The sequence below is a fragment of the Mercenaria mercenaria genome, chromosome 12 (genome assembly GCF_021730395.1).
Source record: "Mercenaria mercenaria strain notata chromosome 12, MADL_Memer_1, whole genome shotgun sequence".
Lineage (NCBI taxonomy): Eukaryota > Metazoa > Mollusca > Bivalvia > Venerida > Veneridae > Mercenaria > Mercenaria mercenaria.
In genome coordinates, this window is record NC_069372.1 from 56,322,591 (window position 1) to 56,334,730 (window position 12,140).

Here is a 12,140-nt window from a genome sequence, read left to right on the forward strand (position 1 = left end):
GCAAACTCAAAAGCACTTTATTCCGCGGCAAAATGTCGTGACGACACTAAAAGTATGATTTTTCGGCAATAATATGATTATTCCAAAACAAATTAATGCTTATTTTTTATAATCGACCTATTCCTTAGGTAAATAAACCATATTTGAAAACTTTGCCCGTCTATTATTGAAAAAATACCAATGGGAAGTTGGACAGATGGAAATATTTTCATCACTTTATTTCCACTACTACATATCGACAGCTGCCTATAACGATCAGAATCTATGTATTATTGACATTTTTACAACTTGTTTGGAGTCTATAACAATACAACACATGTGAATACATTTACTAGTTGGTTTAACCATTTTAATGTAAAATAATAAGGTATCATTAGGTATTTGATACCACCAAAAAGTAAATTTGCCAAGACAAAATTTGAGTAATAATATATCTTACGCATTGCATAAATATTTTCTGGTAAATACATTGTATGATGTTTTATAGATAAGAACATTGCAATAAATATAGAATACCTATATTGTTATTTCCTTAATTATCACTGTGACAAATAAATGTACATAAAACATTTTTGTCCCTGAACAGTCATTATACCAGTGTATAAAAATCTAGTGATTTTCAAAATATTTAGCAATTTGTGGTACAATCTCTTCCAACACTTTCTTATTGTTAGAGACTCTTGGTAAGCCTTCTGAGTTCTTTGAAATAAACACATCTTTTAAAGCATCTTCCCACCTCTGGTATGCAACAGTTTTAAGTGATTTATATTCAGACCAGACCCAGCAATGTTTTCAGCGGTAGTTTTTCTTTATCACACCTGAATAAATCAACGGATTCAATGATGGCAAATAGAGTGTTTTAGATTTGTTAAAAGGCATGTTAATAGCAACTGCTGACTGAGTAAAACTATGAGCCATTAAATCACTACTTGGTAGGTTCACAAACTTGATTAATTTCCAAGGGCTACCACATCATCCATGGCATTGTGTGCATCGTATGTTTCACCAAGTAAGGATGACACAAGGTCTACTTGTTTCAGTTGATGTGTTCAGATAAAGCTTTCGAAACACTGACATGGAGTCAATGAATGCACATTCTGATAACTTATCCTGAGCTCCAATGTTCTTTAATGTAGGCACAAGAATGGGAAAGTCAAATCTGCGACTATTGTGAGCTACTAAACATACACCTTTGAATTTGGATATATCCAATTAACAAATTCATCCATAGCAGTTTTTATAGACACTGATTGCACTTTTGTTCCATTTACTGTCACTTCCTCATTATATTAAATGATATGCCAGTAACAGTTGTTGCAGCCGTAGAAATGGGAACTGTTGGTTTAACATATGTACTGAACTGCTCTCCTGACTGTTACTCCACTGCAGCAATCTGTGTAATATGCGGAAGCACTCCGTCTTTAACTGCAAAACAATTGAAAAACAAGAGCACCGCCTTGCGGGTGCTGACGCTCATCTGATTTTTTTTTGTGTAATAGAAATATTGTCCTACCCATGATTTTCTAAGTCTAAAAAGGGCCATCATTCTTGCAAAAAGCAGGACAGAGTTATGTTTCTTGATGTTCAGTGTCCACTTATGATGGTGAAAAACTGTTGCAAGTTTTAAAGCAATAGCTTTGATAGTTTATGAGAAAAGTTGACTTAAACATAATACTCAACCAAGAAAATGATTTTCTAAGTCCAAAAGGGGCAATAATTATTGCAAAAAGCAGGATGGAGTTATGTTGCTTGCTGTACAGGGTCAGCTTATGATGGTGAACAAGTGTTGCAAGTTTCAAAGCAATAGCTTTGATAGTTTAAGAGAAAAAGTTGACCTAAACATAAAACTTAACCAAGAAATCTGATATTTTCTAAGTCCAAAAAGGCCATAAATCTTGCAAAAAGCAGGATGGAGTTATGTCTCTTGCTGTACAGGGTCAACTTATGATGGTGAACAAGTGTTGCAAGTTTTAAAGCAATAGCTTTGACAGTTTAGGAGAAAAGCTGACCTAAACATAAAACTTAACCAAGAAAACTGATTTTCTAAGTCCAAAAGGGGCAATAATTCTTGCAAAAAGCAAGATGGAGTTATGTTTCTTGATGTACAGGGTCTGCTTATGATGGTGAACAAGTATTCCAAGTTTCAAAGCAATAGCTTTGATAGTTTAGGAGAAAAGTTGACCTAAACATAAAACTTAACCAAGAAATCTGATATTTTCTAAGTACAAAAGGGGCCATAAATCTTGCAAAAATCAAGATGGAGTTATGTTTCTTGCTATACAGGGTCAGCTTATGATGGTGAACAAGTATGCCAAGTTTCAAAGCAATAGCTTTGATAGTTTAGGAGAAAAGCTGACCTAAACATAAAACTTAACCAGGCAACGCCGACGCAGACGCCGACGCCGACACCGACGCCGACGCCGACAACCGCTCAAGTGATGACAATAACTCATCATTTTTTTTCAAAAAATCAGATGAGCTAAAAATGTATACATATTCACTTTTTTCAGAAGTAAATGTCCATTCCCCTACTTCACTTGCACAGATTGTCAAAATTTTGGAACTGCTAGTGGGGATTGTACTCTTGTCCCCAGCTTCTCAGACTGACACTTTGGTCGGAAGAGCTATCGGTGACCCTCCATAAGAAAAATTCTGATATGCATTCCCATGTTGATTGTATATATAATAATTTTGTTGATCCTAGCATAAAAAAATAGTTCTTCAATGATAACAATGTTATACCAAATTCAAGCTGTCTGGTAGACTATGTTGTACATACAGCAGACACTAGCAACCATGTGTCTGACACCAAAATACAGAAGTTAATGGACATGATTTCTGAAGTTGTAACAAACTAAACAATTACTCACTCAGGCCTGTTGTTTCCAAGTCCAAAGATATAACAGTTGGGGGTCCTGGTAACTGGACAGGTTTAAAATTACCCCTTGGAATGGAATCTGGAATCTGTTCCACATCTACATTGTCGCCGTGACCAATTCCTGTTATATAAAGTATAAATGCAAACAAATGTATTCATCTTTTGGTTTTGGTTTCCCTGACTGCTGTCCTAGTAACAAAAGTAGCTGTAAAATTATAATGAATATGGCAGTTATGTTTTAAAATATCCAAGTGTTAAACAACATATATGAGCCGCACCATGAGAAAACCAACATAGTGGCTTTGCGACCAGCATGAAAACAGACCAGCGCAGATCAGGTTCCATGCTGTTCATTTTTGAAGTCTATTGTAATATGGGGAAACGTTAGCGAACAGCATGTATTCTGACTAGACTGCGGATGCGCAGGCTGGTCTGAATCTATGCTGGTCGCAAAGTCACTATGTTGGTTTTCTCATGGTGTGGCTCATATGTATTTGTAAAGGGGACCATATCATAACATACAAGTTCAATATTACAAGAGCTCAGAACATGAAAATCCCCCTTGGTGGAGACAGTAACTGTAAAAGTAGAGCCTCCACATATGAATAAAATGGCAAAGAGTTTTGATTATTGGTCCGTGTATGCTGGTCTACATGTTGACAAATTAACCCTTACCCTGCTAGATCTCTATAATGAACTTGTCCATCTTTAAATTTGGACAGTATCATTAACTGTTAGATGGGAGGATTACCAAAAAATACTGACTGAATAGCGAACAGTGCAGATCTTGATCAGACTGCATGGATGTACAGTCTGATCATGATCTGCACTGGGCACAAAGGCAGAATAAATCGTGTCCAGCATGATAAGGGTTAATATCTGTACTGTAAATAAAGAGTCTCCAAAAAATCTGAGACTGAAATCTTAACTTTGAGGCATTGTATTTCAAGGTTTTAGAAAATGATTGAAACATGTAAGTACCTGCAACTGTTATCTGGTAAAGAGGCAGTCTCTGGAACATTCTGTTCAACATGTTCAATATAGCTATTCTCATCATCACTCTCAGTATCAGTCCAATCTAGTTCATCATCATGAAGCCTCAACCTATTTTTAAAGAATGCTAGCATTTAAAATTGTATTTAGTACAAATTCATGGCATACTGTGCAATGTAAAATATAATGTATCCTTGCAATAAGAAACACACCGGAAACACTAGCTCTGTTGTTAATTTGAAGATACAGTTAGTCGTAAGTCACCATCTAAGGTTTTGGTTTGAACATTCAGGTAGCCATAAGTCACAGTCTTTGGCTTGAGTGATCTAAAAAATGATATTCTTACTGTGATACAGGAGATGAATCTGGTAGTGGACAAATGCCCAAGTCTTCTATCAAACCACTCATACCAACTTGTGCATCTTGAGACTCTGCATGTGCAATGGTCCTGTAGAATTAATTTGAATTATAAAAACAACTGAGAAATATCAAATATTGTTACTGACTTCTATTTTGGAGTCCATAGACTCAAACTATTGCAAAATTTAATGGACTGGCACTTTCCACACATTTTTGAAAAATTACGTTCAATTAGGTGGAATCTATTTTTGTATTTTTATCAAAATCACAGCTTTGGACTCCTGGTTCTAAAAATGTAGAAAAAAACTTGGTTATCAGAGATTAACTGATTGATTGACTGATAGAATTAAGTGCATTTGATATAGAAATCTTTCAAATATCAAGTATACAACCTAAGGCTATGTATCTAACAATAAATAAACATACTCCATTTCATTCTTAAATGCCTCCTCAGCTATGGCTTGTGATGACTCAGCGGAACTTTTTCCACAACACTTCCTGCCCGAATCTCCATCTTTTTCAAGTTTGCATCTGACACCGTCTTTAGATTTAGTGTAGCTAATATGTTATTTACACGTCTTGGCCCACCCAGTCTATCGATCATTGCTGAAAAGATATTGACAGTTTTTCAAGGAAAGAAATCAAACCATTATAAAATCATATATACAGTATAGTGGACACAACTTGACCCCGACAGCTGACCTTTGTATTATAATACATAATGAGGCAGTCGCCGCCCCTGACTTATCGAACAATACATTGTACCAACTGGTGCACAAACCAGAAACCGGATCTTGTTACAACATTCAGTCATCTGAAACCCACAGGCCATTCGGGCCACTAAGCTTGCAGAATTTACTGGCCCGGATGACTTTCTACTAACCAAAATCTTTGGTTATACATGTGGTGGTACTGTACACATTTACTTACATCTTCATTGCATTCAACATTTTTTTCTCATTTTTTCTTTTCAAAATAAAAGCAAAGAAAATGACAATCCGCAGCTGATTTCATATATTATGACATTTACCCATTTTTTTAGACTCCTTGCATACACAGCCATGTAAGAGCAGGCAATTCTAAACAGCAAACGTTAACGGTCAGATGAATGGAATTCCCTTGACATGCTTGATGCATTTTACCGAGGTATAAGCGATAAATGTACAGACAAGATCCAACCAAAATTTTCACTGGTCAAACAAGCCAGTCGTTTGGAAATTTTCACTGGTCCGACAGAAATTTCACTGGTCACACTCATAGACCATTGGATCTCTGCTTACTTAGAGGACTGCACATTTACATTGATTAATATTTTCTAAATAGTCCACACTGGTACTATGCTGATGTAGCCGAACTAATCCGACGTATACAGTTTGTTTTATATTGTGATGGTCAAACTGTAACGGCTGCAAAAGTCAGAAATTAAAAAGCAGCCGCTCAGAGACAGTAACTACTGAGTAAGCTTGTCTATATGCTGATGTTGATTTATATACTTACAGTTTCACATCTAATGCAAGCATAAAACTTTAAAATGTGACATACCAGTTCCAAGTTTGGTGTTTACTGCAAAGCAAGGCATGCCTGGACCTGCCTGGACGTTCAGCTGTCTGGTGGTATGTCTTTCCGTAGGCAGCACGGTTAATGTATTCACAATCAGGATTTTCACATTTCACATATAAATACCCTCCAAGTCCTTTCTGAAGTTCCCCTTGAATTGTGTTTATTGTCAGTGGCACAGGCCCAAGTTTACACTTTTTACAATATTTAAGATTATCAAGAAGCACTTCCACTCAACCAGTCTTCTTCCCACTTTCCACGATTCATCTAGATCTAATCCATTATTTTCAACGCGAGTGGTTGTTACATCGTTTCCACATTAATAGTGATCATTATTCAACAATTTCTTGTGTCGACTTATTGGTTTTCTCTTCGAAAATTGACCTTTCTTGTTTCGTGCCATTCCGTTTTCAGAAAACGCTCGTCGCGAAATCCAATTACTTTCGGTTTAAAAATATTTATATTTTCGAATATTATTAAACAAAACTAACTGAAATATTAATCAAACACCACTTTATAATAGTTATGACCAATCAAAATAAAAAATATTGCGTAAATACATATTTTGGGATGAAATCAAATTTTTACCGTAGTTTACCGATGACGAACGGAGTGTTGCGATATTTACCGAGTTTAAAACGACATTAGCCGATCTTTTAAAATTTTGGCGGGAGTTATTAGAGTTGTCCTGCCTTAACTCACATATGACTGCGATTTATGCATACTACAGTTTTGAGAATAAATGTAATTTCATCAGTTTTCAAAATATACTTTCCTAGACCTGTTATAATATATATAGAAGCGCATTATACGATACTACTAAAACCATGCTCATTTCCTTCATTTTTCGCATTAATGGGACCACATAAGTGAGGTACATGACGATTTAACATGCACACAATAAAGGAAATATATTGGGTAAACTACTTTCTATAAAAGAATAGTTCTATCACCTTGAATGAATGTATTGCAATCTTCCCGTAAAGTAAAAACAAAGAAAAATATCAAACAGGGAATGCCACGTACCAAAAGCGCAGCCTCCCCAAAACGAACCCCCCGCCAATATGAAGAGTATGTCTTTGTCGGTGGGACGCTCTATACCTATATAGTGGTTATTAGCGTTGTTACTGGATCGCATAATGAGTTCTATATATACCTCAGTGAGGCAGCACTATAAAGCTGGGCATTGTGCTCACTGCTGCAAGTAGACACCGTCGTTTATATGACTGAAACATTGTTGAAAAGACGTTAAACCCGAACACACACAGTAGCGATTCACAAACTAGGAAAAGGATCACACATGGAAAAGCGAACACGATATCAGCTGTCACAATTTCGGAAGAATAAAGCGAGGCACGGGGATGTATAATATGTGCTTGATCGTTTGTATTACTTGATCAACACATATGTGTACATTTTGTGTCTCGTTACCTGCAGCCGTGAAAAATCGGCAGGTTCCATTCTAGTCCAAATAATAGGACGTCGTTTTGGGACCACGTGATAACTTTTGATTGTCGCTCTCCCGTCTCAAAATTATTAGAGAAAATAAATGTGGTAAGTTCGATGTATCACAATATGTGTAAAATCAATCACATTTATCTACACGCAAACCTATCTGTTTTACTAGATTAAATAAGTATGTTTTCAAAACTCAAGATTTAATCGATAATGCTCTAATGATTTGATACGAATGTGCATCACTGGCTTAGTTCTTATCGCGTTTTAACCAGAATTTAAAAGTTGATTAATAAAATCATCTCGGACAAATAACAAGATCAATATGAAATCACTAGATTATTCTAAATATATGCATACTGACTAGAATTCAGTGAAGTGTAATTTTATTACAATTAAAACATTCGAACACTCGTTCTAAATTTCAAAAAACTTATTTGAATATAAAGGAGTGTTTCTAATCAATTGCGCGTGCAGTACTTGCACAAGCAGAATGTGTCGCGAGAGAACGTGCACCTAGAAAGGTTAGACCTATAATAATAGAATACAGAACAATCAGCAATATAAAAAGACTCTTTTCCCCAGCATAAGCTTTTGAATTCAACTTTTTTTGCTCAGTGTAGTAATTTTTGTCCTTCCTCCATCTCGTTATTTCCTGACTAATTATTGGCCTGACACACATCTTTCATTTTTATCTGGTTGTATCTTTACTTCACCACAAAGCTAAAATATAAAATACCATGTATGGTATTTATATAACAAAACTTCTTTTACAAACAAAATAACAAACAAGAAAAAATATGACACACACACATGTTAAAGCCTATGTTTTCCTAACAAACAAGAAATTACAAACAACGTTAATGATATCTGTTTGCATAAGTACAAGATTAAGAAAGCAGCAAATAGTAAACTGCCAGAGCTAATCATGGCGTGCGAGAATGATTACCCTTTATGTCAGTATTGAACACTTTTAAAGACATCGGGCTATATTCATTGCCATAACTCAATCTCAGGTTTTGCCCGCCCGGTTAGCTCAATATGGAGAGCACAGATCTATGGATCACGGGTCTTGAGTTCGATCGCTGGGCGGGGCGTATGCTCTTCGTGACGATTTGATCAATGACATTGTATCGGAAATAATTCGTTCTCTACTCTACTGTTGAAAAAAGACGTTAAACCCAAAACAAAGGCTACGCTTCTTTCTGTGCACAAAACAGGCAAACGGCGTACGCCGGTCACATGATCGGCAGTTCGGCTAAGCCGGCTCAAATTTACAATCGAGTAACGCGGCGAGACAAATTAGAACAACAACAACAATGGCGGAATGGTTGTTTGTACTAGAGCTATTTCTTGAAGACGAATCAAGCATTTGGACGTGGAACATTGGCATTGTGCTTGTTTTCTGTGTAAGGGATTGTATATCTTTAACACAGATGTTAAGATTAGCTTTTGTTGTAGATTCCATCTTTGTAATATGCAGATTTGCGTGTTTTAAATTGTATTTCAACAGTGTAACATGTAAGAATACACAGAATCAACAGAGGCACCAAGGCACATGTGCCATTCACCTAATATACTATATGTATAATCAGTGCATAAAAGATTATGTGTATGGTACCTGTGCCAGACCCAGGGTAGAGAAATTAGTTACACCATGGACCTATACGAACACGCAAACATCCTAGAAAGGTGCCTCCTCTGTTGAGTGGTTATTAAAGGTCTCCGACTTCAAATCACTTGGCCCACACCACTGTGGGTTAGAGCCTGACTTGGGACTTCGAATTTTTCTTGTGAAGAAGCCATCCAGCTGACATTCGTAAGGTCAGTGGTTCTACCCAGGTGCCCTTTTATGATGAAATAATGTATGGAGGGGCACCTGGAGTCTTCCTCCACCATTTAAGCTGGGAAGTCACCAAATGATGTGTGTTGATGTGATGTTAAACCCAAAATGAAAGAAAAAATACATCACAGATTTGTAATTATCAGATATTGGTTTGAAACTTTGGCGTTAGTGAAGGGACCTGTTACTCTTGTTTTAGTATTTGTAACTTTTATTCAATTTTAACATTTTTATGTACAAGTTTAGTTGAAAGGGTCGTTGTAGACTTGACAATGACATCTATTTGCAAATACCACAGAACTGATTGAAAAGGTGTGTGTCAATGCTGTTGTCCAGAAATTAATAATAAATTATATTAATTTGAAAATATTTGCAACTAAGTTCTTAGTTTTTCCTTTCAGATCAAGAAATGTACGGTTCAGATCAATACGTTTTGCCAAGACAGTTGTACCTCAGTACCTACCAGACACTTTTAGAAGATTTTTCAGGGTGTCGCGTGGCACTTTTGAGGTTCTTTGTCAGCTCCTCGGACAGTGTAGAGAAATGCGAAAGAGACAATACCAAGGTGGAAGAGAGGAAGTGCCTGTTCAAAAGAAACTCCTTATGACATTAAGATATTTGGCATCCCAACAAACAGTGTTTGAAATAAGTGATTTGTTTAATGTTAGAGAATCAACATTCCTGAGATGTAAAGAAAATATACTAGATTCTATAAACATCAACTTACTGAATAGATTTATTTGCTGGCCCCAAAACAATGAATTGAATGAAATATCAAATCAGTTCAATGATATGGGAGCATATGAATTTCCAAACATAATTGGTGCAATAGATGGAAGTCATATCCAAATAGAGGCACCACATGAAAATCCAGAAGCATATTTCAACCGAAAACGACGATTTCACTCGGTCATACTGCAAGGTGTTTGCAAAAGTAACTTGTCATTTCTCGGTATTAATGTCGGGTGGCCTGGAAGAGTACATGATGCTAAAGTTTTGCGCAGTTCAAATCTTTGGGAAAATGTATATGAAATGTGTAACTATGGACGATTTCATCTTCTTGGGGATGCTGCCTACCCTTTACGGGCATGGCTGTTGACACAATACAGGGACATGGGAAACCTTACTGCAGGTGAAAGACGTTACAACATCTGTTTATCATCAAAGCGACAGGTTATTGATTGAGCATTTTGTTTATTAAAAGGCAGATTCAGACGCCTGAAGTTTGTTAACTTAAAAAGTGTCGAAAAAGTGTGCAAAGCAGTATCAGTTTGTTGCATTCTTCATAATATTTTTCTGTTAAATGAAGAAGAAATAGAAGGCTTCATTGCAGAAGATGATGACCAAAATCAGAACTTGCATCCTTTACCTTTTAAAGATATAAATACAGAGGGTGCTCAAAAGCGACTTTTAAGCTCCCCAGTGGTGTTTTTGCCACTGACCGTTCCAAGGCGGTGTCCCACTGTGTTCCTTTGTTTGTTCGTTTTGTCCTTGTGTGTTGACTTTGTGTGCGCGCGCGTGTGTGTGCTTATTGTTCGTCTTGTCCTTATTTGTTGGCTTTGGGTGTGTGTGTGTGTGTGTGTTTGTTCGTTTTGTCCTGATGTGTAAGCTTTGAGTGTGTGTGTGGCGTGCTGGGGGTTCGTTTTGAGGAGGCTGCGCTTTTGGTGCGTGGCACTCCCTGTTTGATATTTTTCTTTGTTTTTAGGATAACAAGGCAGATAGCTCACTGACTTGAGAAACTGAATAGCTTGGCATATTTTATCTTGTAACAGGTTTTGTGCAGTATACTGTGAACAAAATTAAAAACATGTCATTGCTTAAAAGGTTAAGCTTAAGGTCATCATTTGGTCAAGATGTTTACCTTTTATTTCTAGACTTCTGTAGTTGGCAGCTTGTGTGAAAAAAAACCAAAGAGAAATATCAAACAGGGAATGCCACGCACCAAAAGCGCAGCCTCCTCAAAACGAACCCCCCAGCACGCAAACGCGTGCACCACACACACACACACTCAAAGCTTACACATCAGGACAAAACGAACAACACACACACACACACACACACACACACTCAAAGCCAACACATAAGGACAACACGAACAATAAGCATACACACACGCGCGCGCACACAAAGTCAACACAAAAGGACAAAACGAACAAACAAAGGAACACAGTGGGGCACCGCCTTGGATCGGTCAGTGGCAAAAACACTGGGGAGCTTAAACCGGTTTATGGTGCGCACCCAACCTCACTCTTACCCCCACCATGTTCCAAAGACATGGGACAGTGTAAATAAAAGTAATCCCCTCCAGGTGAATCTCTAACACACGTAATGGAAACAAAAAGGCATGGCATGTAAAACACAAAAATGCTCGTGTATAAATATATAAAAAGCAAACCTTAAGAACCAAAAACGTATGTACTCAGTGCCTTTTCAGAAGACAGAGCAACAAGAGAAACACCCTTAAGGGCCCGACGAAACAGGTCAGAAGACAAATATAAAAACAGTTCAGTCCTGGTAGGATTTAAAAACTGCTCATCATAGTGTTCTCCCCCTCTTCCATTAGACGCAATCAAAGAGGGAAGCGTAGTGTCCAACTGTAAACGGGTTGAACACTAAACATGCGGTATGTCTCAAAACAGTTGGGTCGTAACCTCTTTTAATAAAACGTTTGATAATCTTTCCAAATACATTTGGAAAATTACCATGACCCAAGATCTTACGAAGTTTGTAAACCACATCCCCATAAAAAACGGGTTTAGAAATACCTTCTCGCAGAAGTGTCTAATTTTAAAACTAAATCAGAATTACGATAATAAAATTTAGTAAAATATTTACGCAATTTGTAATAACGGTAGCCTTGCTGAAGAAGTTTACTTGTAATATATTAATTACGTTCATTGAAATGCTTGACATGACTACACGCTCTGGCAAACCGGATTAATTGAGAAATATATACCCCATAAGATGTAGCTTGAGGTACACCCCCATCCAAATGGGGAAAATTTACAATACTAAAATTAAAATCATCCCTCTTGTCATAAATTTTGGTATGTA

The 12,140-nt window shown here is 36.9% G+C and overlaps 1 pseudogene; it reads right to left on the bottom strand.

The window, feature by feature from the left end:
• Positions 1–323: 323 nt before the first annotated feature.
• On the bottom strand, positions 324–6,429 carry LOC128547401 (uncharacterized; annotated as a pseudogene).
• Between the last annotated feature and the right edge of the window lie 5,711 nt (positions 6,430–12,140).